This window comes from Sminthopsis crassicaudata, chromosome 4, assembly GCF_048593235.1.
Source record: "Sminthopsis crassicaudata isolate SCR6 chromosome 4, ASM4859323v1, whole genome shotgun sequence".
NCBI lineage: Eukaryota > Metazoa > Chordata > Mammalia > Dasyuromorphia > Dasyuridae > Sminthopsis > Sminthopsis crassicaudata.
Genome location: NC_133620.1, coordinates 26,845,226 through 26,870,520, shown reverse-complemented (window position 1 = coordinate 26,870,520; position 25,295 = coordinate 26,845,226).

Sequence of the window (25,295 nt, the reverse complement as noted above, 5' to 3'; positions counted from 1 at the left end):
TGTCCCGTTTCATGAGGAAGGAGACCCACGGCAGTCGGGGGACTCGTCCAGTGTCATGCAGCTACTCCACGTGGGCAGCGGGATGGAAGTGCGGGTCTCCCCCGCCCCAGGGGCCGGCCAGGACCACATCTAGCTTGAACCCTTTCATCAGGAGGAGCCCCCATTTTGTGGGAGCTGGCGAGTGAGGGAAGAGGTTCACCGAGAGGGGCCCGGGAGACCTGTTAGTGAATGTTGTGGTGTTTGAAAGTTATTGTAGAGATATTTGGGGTTTTTGTTTGAGAATTCTGGGAAGCCAGAGACTCTTGGGTAATGTGCAAATCACAGGGAAGCCGTACACTGGTTTGGCCCAGAGCAAGCCCCTTTGCATGGATGGCGTAAGGAGGTCAGGAGATAGATAACGGCTGCAGAAAACCTGTGTGTGTGTGTGTGTGTGTGTGTGTCTGTGTGTGTGTGTGTGTGTGTCTGTGTGTGTCTGTGTGTGTCTGTGTGTGTCTGTGTGTGTGTCTGTGTCCGTGTCTGTGTCCGTGTCCCTGTCTGCCTTTTGCACGGACAGTAAGCTCTCGGAGGACAGGCGATGTTTCACTTTTGTCTCTGGGTCTCCAGTACCTGGCACAGAAAAGGCGCCCAGTAAACACTCACTGGGGAACTGACGGTTCCTCGTGTGTCAGTGTAGAGTGCCAGGCTCCAAGAGCATCTTCTCAGGTCCTCTCTCTGCACCCCAGGCCAGATCCTCTCTCCTTGATACTGATCCCCTTGTGCAAGAGTTTGAAAACCCTTTGGTTTCCTGGCCAATCTTTCCTTTTGCTGGGAGCTCTCTGCCCAACACTCCCATCCTGCACCTTCTTTGGACTCCTCCTTTTTGGGAAATTTTCTGCTAGAAACTTCCATACCCCAATTGCCCTGGCTGACCAGTGCCTCTTGTCCATGATATTAGAGAAGGGATCCCAACCAGACAAAATTGTCGGAGACTCTAGCTCTTTTTAGGAAACCCTGGGGGTCAATGGGTATTGCTAAGAAGCCTTGTTGGGTGGGACAGCCCAGAAGTGGGGATAACAGAATGAGGGGAAGGGTGAGAAAGTTGGCTTAGCCCCCAGGCCATGGCCACCAACACTCACTGCAGAGGGAGGAGGGGCAGCAGGGACTAAAGCGCTGTGGATAAATACTAGTAAGCTAGGAAGTGTCTGAGGCTGGATTTGAACTCCTGATTGCAAGCCCAACTATGGCGCCACCTAGCAGCCCCAGTCCTTTCATTTTACAGGTAAGTTAAAGGAGACCGGAAAGAAGGGTCGCTCGGGGATCACCCAGGGAGTAAAACTTAGAGTCAAGAAGACCTGGGTAACAACACATTTTTGACATATTCTAGCTGTGCAATCCCTCTTAACCTCTCTGACCCTAAGTATCCTTCTTTGCAAAACGAGGGAGTCGGACTGGGAGTCCCTTCCAGCTCTGAGTCTATGATCTTCTGTAGGATTTGGAGCTGGGGCTTAATACCAGTTTAAATTCTGGCAGGTGCCTGGGTCTGCACTCTGACACCCTATGTTCATGTTCTAAGATTTTCCCCCAGTTCTGAATTCTATGTTCTAAGTTTCCCATAGCTCCTGACACTCTATGTACTCTGTTCTAAGGTTTTCCTCTAGCTCTGACATTCTATGTTCCAAGAATTTCCCTCCAGCTTTGACATTTTGTGTGTTGTATTCTAAGATTCTCCCCTAGTTCTGGCATCCTGTGTTCTAAAGTTCTCCCCTGGCTCTGACAACCTGTGTCCTAAGGTTCTCCCCTGGCTCTGACATCCTGTGTCCTAAGGTTCTCCCCTGGCTCTGACATCCTGTGTCCTAAGGTTCTCCCCTGGCTCTGACATTCTCTGTTCTAAGGTTCTCCCCTGGCTCTGACATTCTCTGTTCTAAGGTTCTCCCCTGGCTCTGACATCCTGTATCCCAAGGTTCTCCCCTGGCTCTGACATCCTGTGTCCTAAGGTTCTCCCCTGGCTCTGGCATCCTGTGTCCTAAGGTTCTCCCCTGGCTCTGACATTCTCTGTTCTAAGGTTCTCCCCTGGCTCTGACAACCTGTATCCCAAGGTTCTCCCCTGGCTCTGGCATCCTGTGTCCTAAGGTTCTCCCCTGGCTCTGGCATCCTGTGTCCTAAGGTTCTCCCCTGGCTCTGACATTCTCTGTTCTAAGGTTCTCCCCTGGCTCTGACAACCTGTATCCTAAGGTTCTCCCCTGGCTCTGGCATCCTGTGTCCTAAGGTTCTCCCCTGGCTCTGGCATCCTGTGTCCTAAGGTTCTCCCCTGGCTCTGACATTCTCTGTTCTAAGGTTCTCCCCTGGCTCTGACATTCTCTGTTCTAAGGTTCTCCCCTGGCTCTGACATCCTGTATCCCAAGGTTCTCCCCTGGCTCTGACATCCTGTGTCCTAAGGTTCTCCCCTGGCTCTGGCATCCTGTGTCCTAAGGTTCTCCCCTGGCTCTGACATCCTATGTTCTAAAGTTCTCCCCTGGCTCTGACAACCTGTGTCCTAAAGTTCTCCCCTGGCTCTGACATTCTCTGTTCTAAGGTTCTCCCCTGGCTCTGACATTCTCTGTTCTAAGGTTCTCCCCTGGCTCTGACATTCTCTGTTCTAAGGTTCTCCCCTGGCTCTGACATTCTCTGTTCCAAGGTTCTCCCCTGGCTCTGACATCCTGTATCCCAAGGTTCTCCCCTGGCTCTGACATCCTGTGTCCTAAGGTTCTCCCCTGGCTCTGGCATCCTGTGTCCTAAGGTTCTCCCCTGGCTCTGACATTCTCTGTTCTAAGGTTCTCCCCTGGCTCTGACAACCTGTATCCCAAGGTTCTCCCCTGGCTCTGGCATCCTGTGTCCTAAGGTTCTCCCCTGGCTCTGGCATCCTGTGTCCTAAGGTTCTCCCCTGGCTCTGACATTCTCTGTTCTAAGGTTCTCCCCTGGCTCTGACATTCTCTGTTCTAAGGTTCTCCCCTGGCTCTGACATCCTGTATTCCCAAGGTTCTCCCCTGGCTCTGACATCCTGTGTCCTAAGGTTCTCCCCTGGCTCTGGCATCCTGTGTCCTAAGGTTCTCCCCTGGCTCTGACATCCTATGTTCTAAAGTTCTCCCCTGGCTCTGACAACCTGTGTCCTAAAGTTCTCCCCTGGCTCTGACATTCTCTGTTCTAAGGTTCTCCCCTGGCTCTGACATTCTCTGTTCTAAGGTTCTCCCCTGGCTCTGACATTCTCTGTTCTAAGGTTCTCCCCTGGCTCTGACATCCTGTATCCCAAGGTTCTCCCCTGGCTCTGACATTCTCTGTTCTAAGGTTCTCCCCTGGCTCTGACATCCTGTGTCCCAAGGTTCTCCCCTGGCTCTAACATTCTCTGTTCTAAGGTTCTCCCCTGGCTCTGACATCCTGTGTCCCAAAGTTCTCCCCTGGCTCTGACATCCTGTGTCCTAAGGTTCTCCCCTGGCTCTGACACTCTACGTTCTGTGACCTAAGGTTTCTTCCCCTTTCCCGTATTCTAAGATTCTGGGACTAAGTCCCTGTTGGATGATACATTCCCAATCCAGTGCTGATTATCCTGGGGGACATGAGGAGTCCGGAAGGCCCACTCCAAGCTCAGAACAGAATCACCGGAGGAGAAGATCTGTTAGCCAGGAGGGGGGAGTCGCAGGAGACACCCTCAGTCACGTATTTCCTGGGAGTCCACCTTGATGGTTCACAGTCAGAAAGAGCCATTCCTCCCCACCTTCCTTCCAACAAGAAGGGCCTGGGATTTCACCCCGGTTCCCTTGCTCACCTCCCTTCTCTGAGTCTTACAGGCGTTGGATGCATGAACTCATTGTCTCCATTAGTCACTTCTCTGCCTGTGTCTAGACTCAGTCGGGGCAGGCCCCATCTCTTCTTGAGAGGCAGGAACCTCCCCGCTTCCCATGTCTGAGTCTCCCAGAGGTGACGTCTCATGCCTGAGGTCCCACATCCACTGCGGGCCCAGAGGAGCATCTCTTGCTCATCCTGGTTGGAGGGACCGCATAGTCTCACTGATACGTGACCTGACCATTGGGAGCCATTGTATGAATGTCTCTGCAGCCAGAGAGTACCTGGATCACAGAAGCATCCCTGGCCTCCATCTGTCCCCCTTCAGTCCTCCGCAGACCCTCTCCGAGGCCAGGCAGAGCTGTTGTGCTGCACTCTAATTGTGTCTGACAGTTGTTACTCTCTGACTAACTGCTTTGGGACGGCTGTGGCTCCCCCGGCCTGCTAGGGATCCCAGCTACTAAACAATTTGTTTTGGCCATTCCCGGTGCCTGCTGAATGACACAGGGCAGGCTCCCCACTCGCCAGGCTTGGGGAGCTGGGAGACAGGCCTCCTAGCCTCCACCCCCTCCCCCTACACCCCACCCCAGAGGGGCGGGGAGCAGTAAACAGACTGTCAGCCATGGTGGTCTTTCCCTCCCTCTCTCCTGGTCACATTGGAAACATTAGGGAATTGCTCTTGGAGTATCGAGGTTCAGCTTCCATCCTGGAGACCATGCCTAAGTCTTAACACATTGTGTCTGCCTGTGTGTGCTGAGGGGAGGCGGAGGAGCCGGGGTCTCGTGACAGTCTGGGCCCCAGTCTGGGCCCAGGGGCTGCCAGCTTGGGGGACATCCGTAGGAAGTGGTTAACTCAGCAAGCCCCACCGGAGTTCCAGCCTAGCCTTTCTTGCCTTGATGAAATAATGACAATTCCCATTTCTAGAGGGATGCCGACATTTACCGAGCCCCTCCTTCCGCTGGCCCTGCGCGGGAGGTCGTGTGGTGGGTATCGTTTCCCTTTGGCAGATGAGGAAACTGAGGATCATCTCTGGAGATTGTGGGGAATTGGGAGGGATGCTGGACTGAGACCTTGAGTTCTGTGGCCCATCACAGCTGTGTGATAATGGCCACCTCCCATCCCTCCTGGAACTTATCCTTCAGTAAACAACCTGGACAAGATACACTGGGGTTTCCCTCAGCTCTGACGTTCTATGATTTGGGGATTTGCTCATGGTCTGGCAGCTGGAATCAAAGCCAGCCTTCTACCCCGTGCCCCAACAGGCCTGGACCTCACCAGGGAGAGAGGCCCAGATCTGTCCGGGAGGACTCCAACATTGGAGAGTTTCCCAGGTTTTTTCTTTAGGGAACCTAAAGGAGACAGTGAAGAAATGAAAAGACATGTGATCACACAAGCTAAGAGTTGTAAAGCATTGAACCCAGAGAGGGGCACATAGGAAGAGCTATAGGAGTGTAAGTTATTATCATTACTTCTACCAAGTGGTAGGCCCTGGGATAAGTAATGCAGATACAAATAAAGTCAATAATTCCTGACCTCAGAGAAGTTATATATTTTTTAATTAAAGCTTTTTATTTTCAAAATATATACATGAATAATTTTCAACATCACTCTTATAAAGCCTTGTGTTGAAAATGTTTTCCTTCCTTTCCACCTCCCTCCCCTAAATGGCAAGTAATCCAATATATTTTTAAATATATGTACAATTTGTCAATACATATTTTCACCCTGATCATACTGCAGGAGAAAAATCAGATCAAAAAAGGAAAACAAAATGAGAAAGAAAACGAAATGCAAGCAAACAACAACAAAAAGGAGAAAATGCTATGTTGTGGTCCACACTCGGTTCCCACAATCCTCTCTCTGGGTGCAGACGGCTCTCTCCATCACAGGACCAGGTCTGAATTAAGAGAGCTTGCAATACATATCTGCCTATGCAATTATAAAGTATGTTTGTGTACATACATAGTAATGACTGTGAGCACACACATGCATGGATGCTGTTTTATAGAAGCACCACAGGAAGTGGGGAAGGCCCCACTGATCTAGCGCCGAGGTCTGCACACGTAATCCCGTCTGTCATTGGGTGACCTCTGTGAAGTGGCAGGGCAGGAGGCAGAAGAAAGGAGGGAGAACGTATAAAGTGGGGACACTTTGAGGATGCTTAGGCAAGTGGAGACCTTGGAAGTCCTTTCCAGTTCCAGAGTTCTCAGTTCTGTGGTTGAGAAAGCCTCTGGGCTTGGGAGTGAGGGGCCCTGGGAAGAAGGACTCCAGAAGACTTTTTAGTGGAAAGGGAAAGGAGCTGGTGAGTGTCTGGTGACCCTTTCTGAGCCCCCACTGATTCGACACAAGTCCCACAGGGAAGGATCAGAGATGTTGGCCTGATTGCATTGGAAATGTTCTCTGGGCTTTGAGAAGGCAGGAAACAGGGTGTATATCAATCTGTCAGACTGACACATGGCATCTGAAACAACTCAAGGCAGTGAGCATTTATTAGGCTCCTACTGTGTGCCAGGGTGGTAAAAAAAGGCAAAAAAGTCCTTATTATCCTTAAGGACTTCACAGACAAAGGGGAGATAACATTTTCTAACAACTCTGTATATCCGACTATATACAGGATTAACTGGAAATAATGGAGAGAGGGAAAGCATTAGCCTGAAGGGGAACCAGGTGAAACTTCCAGAGAAAGTGGGATTTGAGCTGGGGCCTGAGGGAAGCCAGGAGGTAGAGATGGGGAGGAGTTGGGGACAGCCTGCGAAAATTCCGGAACCAAGGGATGGAGCCAGCCCAGGACGGGAGAGCACCTCTGATGGCTTTCACTGGCTCTCGAATCCTCAGACAGGTATTGTAGTCCTTGATGAAGATGCTATACAGCCCCAGGACACCCCCATTCCTCCGGACTGTTCCATTGGAGACCTCGAGCCACACTTTCATAAAGTCATTAGAGACCTGAGCCCAGCGACCGCCCCCCCCCCATTCCCCTTAGAGAATAGACGAGTCAGAAACAAGGTGGGGGGGAGTCCCAAGATGGGGGGTGGAGGCTGCATGGCAGGACCAATTCCTGCTCCAGATGGACCAGGCTGCCCCGGAGGGGGTGGGCTCCCTCTCACTGAAGGTCTCCAAGCTGGGATTCCTTTGGTGTTTCCGTTATACTGGAGGCACTGGGGCCTTTCCAACATTCAGACATTACGATTTGGGGATCTCCCTAGTCCCAGCGGCGCCTAAACAGGAACACCTGATGGTCCGGCCCACCCAAAACCCTCCGGACCCTGGCATCCGTCTTGTTTGCCATAGCCCATCCCCCTGGGCTGGGGCTGGAGGGAACCATTGATTCCCTGGGCTGGAGGGAGAGCCTCACCTGAGCGCACGAAGGTGCTTGGTGTGTCTACCATTTGGTATTCCCTCCAGAGCCATCTCCCTAAGAAGCTTCTTGGGGGGATTCCTACTGGGAAACCCCAATTGCTCTCCTGCCTCCTCCCCTCTCCCCTTCATTATTTTTCTCTACTTCGGTCTATTTTCATTTATTTGTTTTGACTCGATTCTCCTCCCTTGCCTCCTACTCCCCTGTACTCCATTCCATTCTCCCCCCTAAGCCTTTCATAGGATCATAGATTTATAGTTGGAAAGGACCTCAGAGACCATACCCTTGTTTTCCAGATGAGGAAACTGAGGCTCAAAGAGATTAAGCTTCAGCCCCACCTGTGAGGGGTTCCCAATTATTTCAGTAAAAAAATGGTTGGAAAGACCAGTGTGGGATCCCTGGAGCATGTCTGAGGAGGAGTGGGGAATCCAGGGTGAGGAGGGGTGGGTGCCTGGGATAGGAAATCAATTGACTTGGGTTTAAAATAGAATGTGCGGTTTGGGGCAAATTCCTTTATTATTCTGTCCTCTCACCTATAGAGGGGGCCAAGAAAGCTGGCACCCCCATCTGACAGTGTGAGGATCCAATGAGACTTCACCCAAAGCAGAGGTACCCCAATCCCCTCCCACTGTGTGCCTTTCATCTGTCTCCCTGTAGAAGAGGCAGCCCTTGTCCTTTCTCTGGGTGGTTCAATATTTCTCAAGGACCAGCACGAGGCTGAGCCATTTACATTTTAAAAAAAGGGGGGATTGCTTCTTGTGTGACCCCGTTCTCTCAGTTTCCCCATCTATAAAACAGACAGGGCATAATAAATAGCCCCTACCCCAATGGGTTGTTGTAAAGTTCAAAAGAGGGTGACAAGGTTTCCTTCACTGCCTCTCCTCCTGCCCTTTGGGGAACCACGGGGAATCTTGGTGACCTCTCCAAAGACCGTTCTGAGCACGTCCCGCTGGGAGGAAGGCCAGGTCATCTTTGACGAGGGGCTAGGGCCCCGGCTCTGGGAGATCTCGCCTGCCTCAGATGCTCACCCCACCTGTGACCCTAGGAGAGCTTAGCTGTCGTCTGTCGAATGCAGGGGCTGGACCCGGGGCCTCTGAAATCCTTTCCATGTGAGAGCCTAAGGGGAACCCTAGAGCTCGGTGTCAACATTGGCCAGTGTTGGTTGGCCCATCATCCCATCTTTTTGTTCTCTGACGGCCTTGCTTTTTAGGAGTGGAGGAGACTAGGCCCCATCATGTCAGGAGCGGGGCGCCGCCCGTACCCGGATGCTGCTCTCTCTGTTTTGTCCCAGGCCCACTCTGTTCGGCTCTGGAGGACACCCTGGGAGGGACGCTCCGAGCAGCCCAGCAGGAGCCGGGCCTGGCTCTGGGACTCGGCCTGTCCCTTCTCCCCACCCTGTGCGGGGGCAGTCCGGGAGTCTGGGATGCGGGGGCTGGCTCACCGAAGCAGGGCCCTCCTGGAACTTGGACTACACTGGATCCTTCTGTCTTGACAAAACGCATCTGTGTCCCCCGGGCTCCCCCAGCCCAGCCGGGAAACACAATCCCTCGGTAATGGTCTAATATTTATACAGCGCCTTTCCACCAGATGCATCCCGACCAGCTTTACAAGCTGTCCCGACTCTGGGACAGACTGAGCAATGTGTTCCAGATTCCTGCTCAGCAACACACACACACTCACACACACACACAATCACATACTCACACACACACTCACACACACACACAATCACATACTCACACACACACTCACACACACACACAATCACATACTCACTTACACACACAGTCACACACACACAATCACATACACACACAGACACACACACACACACTCACACACAAATACACATACACACTCACACACCCACACCCACACACACAGACACACAACACACACACAATCACACACTCACACACACAGTCACACACCACACATACAATCACATACTCACTTACACACACAGTCACACACACACAATCACCAGACACACACACTCACACACAAATACACATACACACTCACACACACACAGACACACAACACACACACAATCACACATTCACACACTCACACACACAGTCACACACAGACACACACACTCATACACAGACACACACACAGACACACATACTCACCACACAGACACACACTCACACACACAAACACATACAGGCACACAACACACAATCGCACACACTCACACAAACACATACAGACACACAACACACACACAATCACACACTCACTTACACACACAGTCACACACACACTCATATACAGACACACACTCGCACACAGACACACACACAAACACACACTCACACTCACACAGACACTCACATTCTCACACACACACTCACACTCATACACTCACACACAGATACACACAAACACACACACAGACACTCACACCCACACACACACTCACACACAGACACTCACACTGCACACAGACACTCACACACACACACACAGACACACACACACCCCGCCCTGGAATCTGTGGCCTTTGTGATGCTGGGCAAGAGGGAAGCCAGCCCAGAGGGAGGAGCTGTCCGGGACCCTCCCCATCCACACCCCCTGCCCAGAGCCCGGCCTGGACACAGGCGATTGGAGCCCAGAGGCAGGGGAGAAAGGGCCAGCAGGGTCTGTCCAACCAGAGCTCTGGGTTTGAACTTGGGCCAAGAGCAACAACAGGCCTGCTGGGGAGCAGGGGCTCTCTCTGCGTGCTCCTCCACCAGGGCGGTGGGCTGGCCTCCTTACCACCAGGCGCACAAGTATTAGTCTCCAGCTGTTTCCTCAGCTCCCTCCAACATGAATGAGGACTTGTGTCTCCTTATCCCTCAGTCATAGGGGCCAGGCTCTGTGTTGGAGTCCCTGAGCACAGGTAGCAGACAACACGGGCTTTGTGGAAACCAACAGGAGACAAATGAACGGCTATAGATAGCCTCCAAGCTTTCTCTCTCTCTCTCTCTCTCTCTCTCTCTCTCTCTCTCTCTCTCTCTCTCTCTCTCTCTCTCTCTCTCTCTCTCTCTCTCTGTCTCTGTCTCTCTCTGTCTCTCTCTGTCTCTCTCTCTCTGTCTCTGTCTCTCTCTCTCTCTCTGTCTCTCTCTCTCTCTCTCTCTCCTTCTCTCTCTCTTTCTCTCTCTGTCTCTCTCTCTGTCTTTCTCTCTGTCTCTCTCCCTCCTTTCTCTTTCTCTTTCTCCCTCCCTCCCTTAGACACTCACACTTCTCTCCTTTTCTCTCCTCTTTCTTTCTTTCTCTCTCTCTGTTTCTGTGTCTCAGTGTCTCTCTGTTTCTCTCTCTGTCTCTCTGTCTCTGTCTCTCTCTGTCTCTGTCTCTCTCTCTCTCTCTCTCTCTCTCTCTCTCTCTCTCTCTCTCTGTCTCTCTCTGTCTCTCTTTCTCTCTCTCTGTCTCTGTCTCTCTCTCTCTCTCTGTCTCTCTTTCTCTCTCTCTCTCTCTCTCTCTCTCTCTCTCTCTCTCTCTCTCTCTGTCTCTCTGTCTCTGTCTCTCTCCCTCCTTTCTCTTTCTCTCTCTCTCCCTCCCTCCCTTAGACACTCACACTTCTTTCCTTTTCTCTCCTCTTTCTTTCTCTCTCTCTCTTTCTTTCTCTCTCTCTGTTTCTGTGTCTCTGTATCTCTCTGTCTCTCTCTGTCTCTGTCTCTCTCCCTCCTTTCTCTTTCTCTCTCTCCCTCCCTCCCTTAGACACTCACACTTCTCTCCTTTTCTCTCCTCTTTCTCTTTCTCTCTTCTCTCTTCTTCCCCCTTCTGTCTCTGTCTCTCCTTCCTGTCTCTGACTCTATCTCTATTTTGTCTGACTGTTTCTGTCTGTCTCAGTCTCTCTCCCTCTCTATTTCTGTCTCTCTGTGTGTGTGTTTCTCTCTTTCCCTTCCCCCTCACCCTTAGATACTCACATTTCTCACTTTTTCTCTCCTCTTTCTCTCTCTTCTCTCCTCCCCCCACTTCACACACACACACATTTCTTTCTCTGTCAATTTTTTCTCTGTCTCTCCTTCCCCCTTCTTTGTGTCTGTTTCTCCTTTCTCTCTGTATCTCTGATTCTATCTCTGTTTTGTCTCTGTTTCTCGGTCTCTCTGTCTCTGTCTCTCTCTTTCTCTCTGTGTCTCTGTATCCCTTTCTCTCTTTCTTCTCCTCAGATACTTATACTTCTCTCCTTTTCTCTCCTCTTTCTTTTTCTCTCTTCTCTCTCTTCTTCCTCCTTCACATAATTATACACATTTCTTTTTCCTCTCTGTCAATTTCTTTCTGTATGTTTCTCTTTCCATTTCTCTCTTCTCTCTCTCATTACATCTTTCTCTTTTCTTTCTTTCTCTCTCAATCGCTCTTTCAAACTCTCCCAATCTCTTTCTGTCTCTCTGTCTCTCTTATTCTCTGTCTCTGTCTCTTCTCTGTGTCTCAGTCGTCTTTATCTATTTCTTGCTCTCTCTCTCACTGGCTCTTCCTATGTCTCCTGGGGAGAAATCCCTTTTTCCTTCCTTTCTTCCAACAATCTGACTTTGTTCCCTGGGAAGAAACAGCTCTGGGAAAGACTTCCCCGAAAGCAGGCAGGAGCAAACGGCTCGGGAGGAGGAATGAGAAGAGACAAAGGTAACAGGAAGCCTTGGATGGCTTTTGTTGAATTAAACCATTAGGGGTGACCCCCAAACCCGAGGCAGGGACGGCAAACAACTGGATACATTTAGGTCACGGAAGACAGCCAAGGGAGGAGCTGAAACCAATTACCGTAAATGAATGTTTCTCTTCTCTGCTCGACCACCGGGCCTGCTCCCAGGATGCTCTGGGGCGGATTAGAAAAACAGATGAACTATTTGGTTTGGTGCTGAGAGTTATTAGCTAATGCAACCGTTGGGCAATTTATCAAATCCGAGCACACGCCGTGATTAATAAACATGGAGGATTAATCACTTTGAATGGGCTGAGCCCCTTCCGTGGGATACCACGGGCTTTGCCCCTGCCCACTGCCCACCAGGGTACCAGCCTGGAGCACTCGCCATGACGGGGTACTTTGTAATATTTGTTCTAAAAACAACAACCCTCAGCAAAAGACCCCTTTGAAGGGGCGGCCCTTCCAGAGCCTCCCAGAGACTCAGCCCCGAAGACTGGCCCAGAATCAGGACAGAGCTCTGACAATCCCTGTTCTATCCTCTGTTCCCAGAGCCTTCCTCGCTGGGACATTCCGTATTCCAAGGCACCTCCCAGCCCTAAATTCCCTGGTCGAGGGCCCTTCTCAGCCCTGACATTCCTTGTTCTAAGGCTCCATCCAGTTCAGACCCTCCCAGCTGTGATACTCCCTATTTTCAGGCTCCTCCCCCCTTGTGACAGACCCTGTTCTAAGGGTCCTCCCAGCTGACATTCCCTATCTCCAGACCCCTCCCAGCTGAGAGATCCCCTGTTCTTAGGTCCCTTCCAGCTCTAACATTCATTCCCTACCTTCAGACCCCTCCCAGCCCTGATGTCTTGGGTCCAGTCATACAGTGAACTTTAGTGTAGATCTGACCTCTTGTGTCCCAGACTCCCCATCTACTGAGCTACACTATAATTGCTCCTGGGCACTGGTCACTCGGGCTGGTTGGAAAGTTAGGAGCCCCCACCAGCCCTGGCATGTCTAAGTGCCCAAGCTCTTCTTGCCAAATGGTGCTTTTTTTTTTTTTTTTGCTGTCTAGACCAGTGGTCCTCAAACTTTTAAAATGGGGGCCAGTTCCCCGTCCCTCAGACTGTGGGAGGGCCGGACTATAGTAAAAACAAAAGGTCTCACTCTGTCTCCGCCCCTCAGCCCATTTGCCCAGTGGGCCACATAAATATCCTCAACGGGTGACCTCCCCTTGCGCAAAGCCCAGGCTCTGCCACTCAAATGGTCACCTGACAGGATTTGCAGCTTCTGCACAAGAGGCAAGAGGAGACTATTCTATGTATCCAGAGCCCGACTGGACTGCAGCAGCTGCCTGTCTTTGAAAACAAGCTCATGGGGCAGTGAGGGGCTGTTCCCATTGTGCAGTGTCCCCCAGGGGCTCAGCTTCAGCTCTGCAGTTACAGAGGCAGCAGAACGCTGAGTCTGCCTTCAAGGAGCTCTCAGTCTGGACGGATGAGTGGGGACATGAAGTGAGGGCCAAGGCCCTGTGGTCCAGGACAGTGGGATATAGCAACAGTGCCATGCTTGTACCTGCGAGTGGTGAGACCGGGGAACCAGGTTTGCAAATAATTGTAAACATATAACTATCAATTAATCAGTGTAAAGATTAATTAGGCACTGACTTTGGTCCAGGTCAGGCTTATAAACACACACACACACACACACACACACACACACATGCACATGTGTGGGAAAGGCAGTTGGGCTATGAAGGGCTTTAAGGGCAAACAGAATGTTGTAGTTGATTTTAGAAACAAACTTGGTAGAATAACAGCTAGATCCTTCCCCCCCGCCAAGACTATATAGAGAATGAAAAGGCTCTGTGAGAAAGGATGGGGTCTAGTGGGGAGCTAGGTGGGCCCTGCATGTAGGGTATGAGGAGGACATGAACAAGGCTAAAGAAAAAGGTATGGAGTGGCTATCTCTGCACGTAATCACCCCACCCCCAGCAAAGAAAACAGATCAATGTGTTATAGACCATGTTTCTAGAGAGACTGGACGAGTAGAGATAACATGACAAACTGGAAGTAAAGAATGAAATGCTTGTAGCAAATAAAACTGAGTGTTCAAAGATTGAACTGCCCTGATTAACCACTTTAAAAAGTCCAGAGATCTGGAAGCACTGAGAATGTTGGGAACAGAATCCGTGGGAGCCGGTAGCAGCATCTCTGAGAAGCAGGAGTTGATGACAGCCACTGTACTGAGAGCCAAGAGAAATAGCAAGGATCAACAGGACATCCTGAGGTGGTTTCAGACTCTATAAAGCCACTAGCCCTTTTAGTTTAGTAAAAAGTTGCATTTAAGGAGAAATTTATGAGTTCGTGAAGGAAGGAAAGGACTTCCAGGAATCAGGAATTGTAAATTTTCCCTGTGGCACATGGGTTCCCTATATGTGTGCATCACTACCATTTTTAATATAAGTTTGAATCTACTCTCCCCGAGGACCTATACGATGTATGCCCCTAGTTTGGGGGATGATGTTTCTGTAACAACTGTTCTTGCTGTATTTGCTTGGCAAATACCCTTCCTAAAAGTTAAATCAGTCTGATGATCAATGTGAAATACACTTATGGGGACTTATGATGGTGGTAATAGAAATGTCAGGATAACTTTTAGAACACTGAGTAGTCGAGTAGTTAGGTATCCCCTATAGGGAATGCTTTAATAGCTTAAAATGATACTAAGATTTTTGGGATACCTTGTATATTTATATAAATTTATAAAATATTTTAAATATGTGTTCATATTTAAAACTCACAATAGCCCTGTGATACAGGAAGATAGAAATACCCTTGTGTGGGTCCCAGGATAATTAAGAAAGCCAGGTAATATTAGGTAGCCCTAAGGTGCTTTTCCACTCTGAGTCTTTAATTTGGAACTTTGGTGTTTCTTTAATTTATGAAACCCTTTTATAGTCAGCTTTGGACCTGGACAGTATAAAACAAACAAAAAAATGAATAGTTTAGATCATAACAGATTTCAATAGATTTGGCCAACAACTACCGATTACCCTGTTAAAAGCAATTTCCAAATCAGCTACCTGTGTAAGATCAGGACATTGACTTGTTAGAAGAAAGATTAATTTAGAATAAAAAAAGGTCAAATTCAATTAATAAATATTTGCTAAATACTCATTATATGGCAGTCATTATGTCAAGTGCTGGCAATTCAAGAAATTAAATAAAATTTCTGAAAAAATATGACATAATTAAGAGCTCCAATCTGATCTACCTCTGCTATTTTGTGCTAAAATATGGGAAATAAATCAAGTCAGACATAGACATAGCAATAATTTTCTCAGAAATTTTAACCAGTGTAAATAAACCACCATAAAAGAGTGTCTTCATATTTTATGCTTTTTGTATTTGCATCCTGTTCATTTCTGAACAAATCTCTCTCTATCCCTTGACTAACAATCCTTTCCTTGTGACAAACTTTTTTTTTTTTAATCAAAGAAGTAAAAGATTCAGGCAAACCAACCAACATATTACCTATGTATGATAATGTGTGCAGTTCTCCACACTCATAATTCATCTTGAAATGAAGGGAGAGAGATGAAATTTCACCACGCTTCTCTGAGGCCATGTTTCATCATTATAATTATAAAGCACTCAGTTTAGTTTTATTGTTCATTATTGTAGTCACTGTGTATATTATTTTTTTGATTCTGCTTATTTTATTCTTCTGTTCATATAAATCTTCCTATATTTCTTCTGAATTCTTTATTTCTGTTCTTTTTTATGGCAAGTACAATTGTTTTTAGTTATTTCTCCAACAAATGAGAAGAGGAAGGAGAAAGGGAACAAGTATTTTTAAAGTACCTACTATATATCAGGCACTGTGCTAAGTATTTTACAAATATTATCTAATTTGTCCTAAGTGTATTTAAAGATAAACCCAAGAGGAGGATAATGAAGAGATGAAAATCAGAAAAAGATCTGTCAACATTTCTATAACAAACCACCTGTTTCATTAAGGACGATGAAATCGGCATGTTTGGATTCTGACATCACAATCCTTCTTAGACTGAATGAGGAAATAAAAGCAGACCTAAAGGAAATCTCAAATATATGCAAAGAAAGAAAAGACTGGAAGAAATTTTGGGGGCATCAAAGGATCAATTTTTAAGATATTAAAAAGAGAGGAAGCTTTGAAGTGTTTTAAGTAAGAGACTTAATACAAAAATAAGATGATCCCACAAATCTCTTGCTGCTTGCTTGCTGCTCCTTAAGCCTATTTTCTCACTTGTACAAAATTTTTACAACAATAATTGATTTGTGCATTCAAGATATCCTCTATGAAAATTTGAAAAGGTAATAGGCAGACTTTCCCAAATAATTTTCTATAACAGACCACATCTTTACAATTACACAGTTGCTAGAAAGGAGTTTAGAATACACCTTTGTGTTGTTTATTGAGTAGATAAAAATATTGCTTTAAAAGTTTTTATCCAACCTTGCATTTCTTTTTTTCTTATTAGCCTTTCTTTTTATTATTTAATTATTATTTTTAAAAAAGCCTTTTATTTTCAAAATATATGCATAGATAGTTTTCAACATTTAGCCCTTAAAGATCTTGGGTCCAATTTTTTTTTTCTCCCTCCTTTCTCTCCATCCTTTCCCTTAGATAGCAAGTAATCCGATATATGTTAAACATGTACAATTCTTCTATACGTATTTCTGCTTTTATAATGCAGCACAAGAAAAATCAGATCAAAAAGGGAAAAAATGAGAAAAAAGCAAGCAAACAACAAAAAAAGGTGAATAAACTATGTGGTGAGCATCATTCAGTCCCCACAGTCCCCTCTCTGGATGCAGATGGCTCTTTTCTTCAGAAGTCTATTGGAATTGGCCTGAATTACATCATTGTATAATAGACTCATGCCCATCAGAATTGATCATCACATAATCTTGTTGTTGCTGTGTACAATGTTCTCTTGATTCTACCCACTTCATTTAGCATCAATTCATGTCAGTGTCTCCAGGGCTCTCTGCAATGAGCCTTATGATCATTCATGATAAAACAGTAATATTCCATAACATTTAGCCATTCTCCAACTGATAAGCATCCAGTCAGTTTCCAATTCCTTGCCACTACAAAAATTGTTGCTATAATCATTTTTGTACATGTGGGTCCTTTCCCCTTTTTTATGATTTCTGGAATACGTACCAGTAATGACATCTCTGGATCAAAGGTATGCACAATTTGATAGCCTTTGAGGCATAGTTCCAAATTGCTCTCCAGAATGGTTGGATTAGTTCATAACTCCACTAACAATGTATTAGTGTCCCAGTTTTCCCACATCCTCTCTAACATTCATCATTTTCTTTTCTTGTCATCTTAGCCAATCTGAGAAGGATGTAGTATTACCTCAAAGTTGTCTTACTTTGCATTTTTCTGATAAATAGTGATTTAGAATATTTTTCATACAATTAGAAATGATTTTAATTTCTTCATTTGAAAATTGTTCATATTCTTTGCTCATTTATCAATTGGAGAATGGCTTGAATTCTTATAAATTTGAGTCAATTTGCTACATATTTTAGAATTGAGACCTTTACTGGAACCCTTAAATTTTTTTTCCCAGTTATTTGCCTCCTTTGCTTTCTTTGTAATTTTGCATTGATTTTGCTTGTACAAAAACTTTTTAACTTAATGTAATCAAAATTATCCATTTTGTATTCCATTATATACTCTAATTCTCCTTTAACCACAAATTCCTTCCTTATCCACAGATCTGAGAGGTAGACCATCCTTTGTTATTCTAATTTGCTTCTAGTATCACTCTTTATGTTAAATTATGAAGCCATTTCAACTTTGTCTTGATATAGGGTGTTAGGTGTTGGTCAGTACCTCCTTCCTTCCTTCCTTCGTTCCTTCCTTCCTTCGTTCCTTCCTTCCTTCCTTTCTTTCTTTCTTTCTTTCTTTCTTTCTTTCTTTCTTTCTTTCTTTCTTTCTTTCTTTCTTTCTTTCTTTCTTTCTTTCTTTCTTTCTTTCTTCCTTCCTTCCTTCCTTCCTTCCTTCCTTCCTTCCTTCCTTCCTTCCTTCCTTCCTTCCTTTTCTTCTTTTCCTTCCAGAGAGACAGAGACATACAGGGGGAAAAGAGAGACAGATATAGACAAAAAGAGAGAGAGAAGGAACATTTAGGTCTCAGTTGGAAATTTAGATATGATCATATGATCATATTCCTCATTCACTGTGTGAACTTGGCAATTTTTTTCCCCTCTTAGGACCTTGGCTTCTCCATCTGCAAAGTTGTGTGTGTGTGTGTGTGTGTGTGTGTGTGTGTGTGTGTGTGTGTGTGTTTGTATGTTTGTGTGTGTGTGACTAAGATAGTCAGTAAGGCTGCTTGGCTCCTCCAAGCTCTGGCAGTCTGTCCCATAAGGATATGCAGGTTTGGAAAGAAGGGGATGTCAGGGCCCCAGACCTCCAAGTGCACCCGGCATTCGTCCCCTGGAGGCTTTGAGCTCAAGAATTTAGGAATTCTGCCTGGGTCTGGAGTGGGGTCAGAGCAGGCTTGCGCCTTCACCTTGACGCACTGGTGGGTGACCCCCTAAATAACATAGAGGAATGCGTGCAAATGCGATTTCACTGGAAATGAGACCTTGTGGGTGGGGAAGGGGAGGGATGTAACTGGAGCCTCCTGGCCTGTTTTGGTCAGACCCTGCTGGGAGCAGCAGCATGATGTCTCACCTGTCTGTAGGCATACTACACGTACTGTACTGCCTCAAATAGCTTGAGCGAGTCTCCTCTTCCCAGCCCTAGCCTACCCTGTGCTTCAGTTTTCTTCTCTGAAAATGATGCATTTTGACTGCTTGGTCATGGTCTCCATGGGTCCTGGTTCAGCTCTATTGTTCTGTGCTCCAGGAACAGACTTGGACTGCAGTAATATTAGATGGTACACCAGAGATAGAAAACCAGGAGGGATAGATAGTCAACATCATCCAATAGAGTTGGAATCTCAAAGAATTCTGGCTAGATTCAGGCTACAACATTCAACTGAAAGGAATAAGATGAAACTCAATGGAAATAAATGTAAAAATCAATACTCGGTTCAAGAAATCAACTTCATAAGTACAAGATTGGGGTACATTTTGGGGAAGAAAAAGCTGGGATTTTATTGGTCTTAATGCCTGCTTAGCATGAGCCACTAGCCTGATAATAGCTACCAAGAAAGCTAATGAAATCTGGAGTTACATCAAGAATCACATAATAGTGGATGCAATAATTGCTCTATCCTCTACCCCAGTCCAATCACATCTGGAGTACTGCATCTGGTTTGGGGTACCATGGTTTAGAAAGAACTTTGAAAAACAGGAAAATAAGGTCAAGGAGAGGGCAACTAGGAAAGTGAGGAATCTTGAGAACAATTGACTTTTAGAACATGGGGTGTCTAGTAAGTGCCTTGAAGTCAGCAGCTGTTCCACTTTTGCCTTCACATTTCTATTGTCCATTGTAGCACTTTGCAAACAGAAGACATATATTCAATGTTGGTCGAATTAGTCCATTATACTTTCTATTGAATCCCCCAAAGAAGCCTGTGGAGATGGAGCCTAGGTGTTCAGGAACTGACAAATCCTGGAAGGTCCATGGGAAAACAAGATTTTAGGAATTACCCAGATGATGGAAGAGGCAGAGTTATAATATCTCAGAAGCTTAGAGTTCTAAGGGAGCTCAGAAATCATCTTGTATTATCCAAAACTGTGGGGTCATGTAACTGAATGTAGGGGTCATAAAAAATTTGGCAGCAATAAAAATATCAAATATTCCATCAAGATTTAGTTCTTTATATAAAAATAAACAAGCACCTCCATCTCATTAGTATGCAAATTTATTTTCATCTTTAATAAATGGTAAAATTTATACCAAAAGATTTGTATCAAAGAATTATCTTAAAATGCATACATATATACACATTTATGTATATATGCATGTACATATACATACATATATATCTAAACCCACATATACATATATATATCTGTACATACATATATAGCTATACACAATATAAATGTCTATACACACATATAAATATATATCTATACACACATATATATATCTATATACACATATAAATATATATCTATATACATACACACACACACACACACACACACACACACACACACACACACACACATATATATATATATATATATATATATATATATATATATATATATATATATATATATATATATATCCTGCCTCATTGGAAGTTGCTAAAACCCTGAAAAGTATGAGTAGCTTCAAAAATAAAATTTTTTTTTGCTGTGAAAGTTGGCTGGCTCCTTTGTCTCAGAGGTCTGTTACTTTCTAATTAGTTCAGCTCCCAGGTGAGAATTGATGGGGCACAAGTTTGAGGGACTGAGAGGAAGGAGCAGGGCTTGCAACAGACCCCAGCAGCTCCTGGACTCATGCATCCGAGGATGCCCACAATCCTTCCTTCCCTTTTCTGCTCCATATTAGCAGGTCTCTGGCCTTTGATTTTCTCCCTACAAGTGCTAATTGGTTTCTCAAAGGGGCAGGTGAGTTTGCGAGAGAGCAGACAGTAGAGACAAGGAACAAGACAAATATTTTGATAAACACCAAAAGGAAGTTGACAAGCTCCGGAGCCTGTGAAGGCCAGAATGTTGGGAAATTCCTCCAGAACTGAGAATCTTTTGAAAATCCAGCAAAAACAGCCATCCAACCCTTCTGCTAGTGTGAGAGGGATTTGTGTGCACAGAAGAAGCTCTGAGCACTCAACAGTCACACTGATTTATGGAGAAGGCAGTATGGGGACTGCAAGCATCCCAGACTGTGTGACAGGAAACCTTGATCCCCTTCTTGGTTCTGCCCATGGATTGCTGTGTCATGCTGAACATGTCACCTTTTCTCAATGAGTCTCTTTTTATATTAGCAAGTAGACCGGACTCAAATGTCCAGCTCTGATATTCCATGTTCTTTGTTCTAAGGGCCCTCCCCTCTCTGATTTCTTATGGCCTAGGGGTCCTTCTGGCTCAGACCCCTTGCTAGTTTCCAGGTAAAAATGGCCTGATAACATTGGGCAGCTAAGCTAACCTAAGACTAAAACCAGAGCTGAAATGTCTGTCTCAAAAGGGGGAGATCTTGAGATTTTACACAAGATTGTGTGATGATCAATTCTGATGGACATGGCCGGAGAGAGCCATGTGCATCCACAGAAAGAACTATGGAGACTGAATGTGGATCACGACATAGTTTTTTTTCCCACTTTTTTGTTGTTATTGTTTGCTTGCTTGTTTTTTTCTCATTTTTCCTCCTTTTTGATCTTAATTTTCTTGTGCGGAATGAGACATGTGGATATTTGTTTAGAGAAATTGCAGATGTTTGATCTATATTGAATTGCTTTCTGTATGGGGGAGGAGAGAAGGGGGGAGAGAAGGAGAGAAGAAGAGAGGGATACAGACACATAGAGACACAGAAAGACGGAGACAGAAAGATACAGAGAGAGTGAGAGGCAAGAAAGCCAGAGACAGAGACAGATGGAGAGATGCAGAGACAGAGACAGAGATAGAAAACCAAAGACAGAGAGACAGAGACAAAAAGTTAGAAGAAGACAGAGATGGAGAGAGATGCAAACTCCCTTTCCTCACCCCAGATGAAAGTCCAGAGGAGTTTGGTGCTCAAAAAGCAAAAAAAGGGATACAATCATTTCCCCCTCTCTTATAGACTTCTTACAGTTGTCAGTTCTTTTCAACACAATCCATTAGACAGGGGAATTAGTAGAACAATCAAGAGTTGTATTATTATCCCAATAAGATGTGAGTGGTTCAACATTCATTGTAGAAATGCATGTTAATGTTAAGAGGGGCACACTACTAAACTACAGGTGGAGATGTGAATTACTAATAGTCCAGCTGTTCAGAAAGACAGTTGGGAATTGTGCTAATTAAGTGACTAAAATTTCCATGCCCTGTGACTCAAACATCCTGTTGCTAGACGTATATTGTAAAGAAAGTCAATGCCAGAAAGAGAGCTCCCATCTATACCAAAATCTGCAAAGCTGTGCTTTTTGTGGTTGCAAAAACTGGTGACAAAGCACATGTCCACTGCTTTGGGAATGGATAATCAAATGGTCAGGGTTATAAGTAACTATAGATACTATTGGGTTATAAGTAACCGTGAATATGAAGAATTCAATGAAACCTATGAAGGTTTCTACAAATGGATGCAAAGTAAGCAGAACCAGGAAAACTATCAAAATGAGGACTTCAGCAAAGTAAAGAACAAATAAGCCAAATGCTGTGTAATCTTTACATTCAAAGATTCTGATAAAGGCCTCATTTCTAAAATATACAGAGAATAGACTCAAATTCTCTATATATTTTAGAAATGAAGCCTTTATCAGAACCTGTGGATATTAAGATTTTTTTCCACTTTTCTACTTTCTTTCTAATCTGGTCTGCATTGATTTTGTTTGTACAAAACCCTTTTTAATTTAATTTAATAAACTATCCATTTTGCATTTCATACTGTACTTTAGTTCTTCTTCAGTCATAAATTCCTTCCTTCTCCATAAACCTGAGAGGCAGGCTATCCTTTATTCTTCTAATTTGCAAAAATTATCACTCTTTATGTCTAAATTATGAGCCCATTTTGACCTTATCTTGTATACGGTGTTAGGTGTGGGTCAGTGCCTAGTTTCTTCCTTACATACTATTTTCTAATTTTCCCAGCAATTTTTGTCAAATAATGAGTACTTATCCCAGAAGCTGGGATCTTTGGGTTTATCAAGCACTAGATTACTATAGTCATTGACTATTGTGTCTTGTGAAAAGATAAATGTTAAGATGACTGTTGATGGCCAAGGAATGGAGGTAATAAAAAACCACAAATAGAGCTTACTGAATGGTGAAGTGACATGGTAACACCTGCCCTATAGGAAAGTCCCTTTGGTTGCAGAGTGGATGGGAGCCGTGAGGGGTTTGAAGAAAGATGGGCAGAGAGGAGGCTATGGCAATAGTCCATTTGTCAGAGGAAGAGGATCTGCTTCAGGGTGGAGAGAAGGGGGCATGGATGAGAAAGGTTGCAAAGGAAAAATCATTGGGCCTTGGGAGCAGATTGTAAATGGGAGATGAGAGTGAAAAGTCAAGGAGGACTAGGTTTCCAGGCTAGGCAACTGGGGGGATGAGGATGCCCTTGACACTAATAAAAAAATGGAAAAAGAACTATTTTGAGGGCAAAAGAATGAATTCAGTTTTAAATATGTTGATTTTGAGATATCGCTGGGACTTCTGATTCGAGATATCTATGAGACAGTTGATGACACGGGCCTGTAGTTTAGGAGAGAGTTAGTGTTGTCTCCATGTCTCAGCTATCTTCTCATCCTTGGGCTTCTTTCCACTGTCAGCCTCCTTATTTCTTTGGTAACCTCCATTTTGGAGAAAGGCACAGGGCTGCCATCCCATAGTCCTCTTTCTCCTCTGCTCTTGCTTGTCCAACTTGTCCCATAGAGTATCTCTCCCGTTCCACTCTTCTTTGTTTCATCTTCTCTTCCAAGTCCTTTCCATATCTGATGGTCTGTGTTCTGTTTCTGAGGTCCTTTCTCGCTCTGGCCTTTTACATTTTTTTATTCTAAGATTCCCCCCCCCATTTTTTTCCATTTTGTTTTCCTTATATATGATTTGTTCTAGCTCTGACATTCTCTGTTCTAACACCTGAAATTCTGTGTGCTGTATTCTATGTTCTAGTGCTGACATTCTTTTTCTCATTTCTACAGCCTCATTCAGCTTTGATATTTCCTGTTCTTTGTTTCCAGGTCCCTTCCATTTCTGATGGTCTGTGTTCTATTTTCTGAGGTCCTTTCTAGCTCTGGTCTTTTATATTTTCTACTCTAAGGTCACTCCAGGTTCTTTCATTTTGTTTTCTCCATATATGATTTGTTCTAGCTCTGACATTCTCTGTCTTCTAAGGTCCTTCCAGCCCTGAAATTATGGCTTCTGGGTTCCTAGGTCTCTCCAGGCCTTGCTATTTAGCCACCTATGAATGGGTCTGGCCTGGATCATCTGCCTGTCCCCTCTGCCTGGCTGGGCTTCACTCATGGGCCTAGCTCAGAGGTCCCAGGTGGCTCTGTGCTCTATCCTGACTGCTCCAGCGCCGATGAGCTGACTGCTGGAGGAGCACAGAGTGCTGGGACTGAACTAGACTGGAGATGTTCAAGGCTTCGAAAGGCTTTTGGTGATGACAGTTATTCACAACTGTTTATGTGACCTGCCGTCTGGGCCAAGTGCTGCGTGAGGCTGCCTGCCCTGAGATATTTTATTGGCCTGACCATGTCAAGTAGTTGAGCCTTTGTTATACACACACGTCTGAGTGGGGAGCAGCTGCCCGGGCGGGCCCTGCCCTGCTACTGAACCTTCACCAGCCAGGGAGGCAGCCTCACGGAGGCCTTGAATGTCTGCCCAGGCAAGTCAGGAGAAATGGCCCTGCCACAGAATTACAGTCTCAGAGAGAGTTAGAAAGAACCCCGGGGGACGCCTCATTCAAACAGCTACCAAAGGCATCCAATCTGTCCCTCGAGTTCCTGGCAAATTCTGGTCACCTGCCCCTCTTCTCCTCCCATGCTTGGAGACCTATGGAGACCTAGAACCCGCTGCTTCCTGCCCTTCCTGCCCATTCACCTCCTTGGGGAGATGTGCCAGTTGAAGTCTCTTCTCATCTTCCTGTTATTGCTCCTGCCCTCTTGGAGCACCTCCTGTCCCTCTAAGTCCAAAGTGTCAGAATTCAAAGGACAAAAGTACTGAAAGGAGGGAATGATAATAGACGTGTCCGCCTCTCCATGGACGCCATGCTTGGTAACTGGGCCCTGAACGTGGGCTTGAAGATCTCTCCCCCCCTCCCCACTCCACTGTGGGGCTCTTTGTCGTTTGGAAGTTTTTCCATCTACAGACCCCGGATCTGCCTGTCTGCAGCTGCTCTCACCCTGAGCTCCCACTTACTTCTGCAGCCAGAAGGAGTAGCTAATCCCTTGTCAATGGAACAGTTTTGCAAATATTTGAAGCTGGCTCTCCCTCAGCCTGGAGCCTTTTCTTCAGCTAACTGTCCCCAGCACTTTCTATTGGTCCCCCTAAGACACAGACTCTAGGCCCTTCATCCTCATTGATCTCTGGTCACCCTCCAGTTGTCAATGACCTTGCTATACCAGGATGCCCAGGAGGGAGCACAGTGGGTGTCCATGTCTCCTAATGTGAGAGCAGAGACGAGGAAGACTACAATGTAGCCACGGAACTCGCCGAAGGAGTGTTCTGGAAGTCCATAGGTTACAGCCACCCAGATTTTGATTGGGGAGTAGGTAGGTAGAGATTGAATGAATCTCAGTGGGGGAGAAGTTACTGAGTGATGGAAACAGAGGAAGAAACTGGAAGTGGCGATGGGGGCACTGAGTATTCCGGCTCCCCCACCTCAGTGAGTGAATCAGACTGAAAGTGTAACAGAGCTGGAAAGGGTAACCAGGGAGGTTGA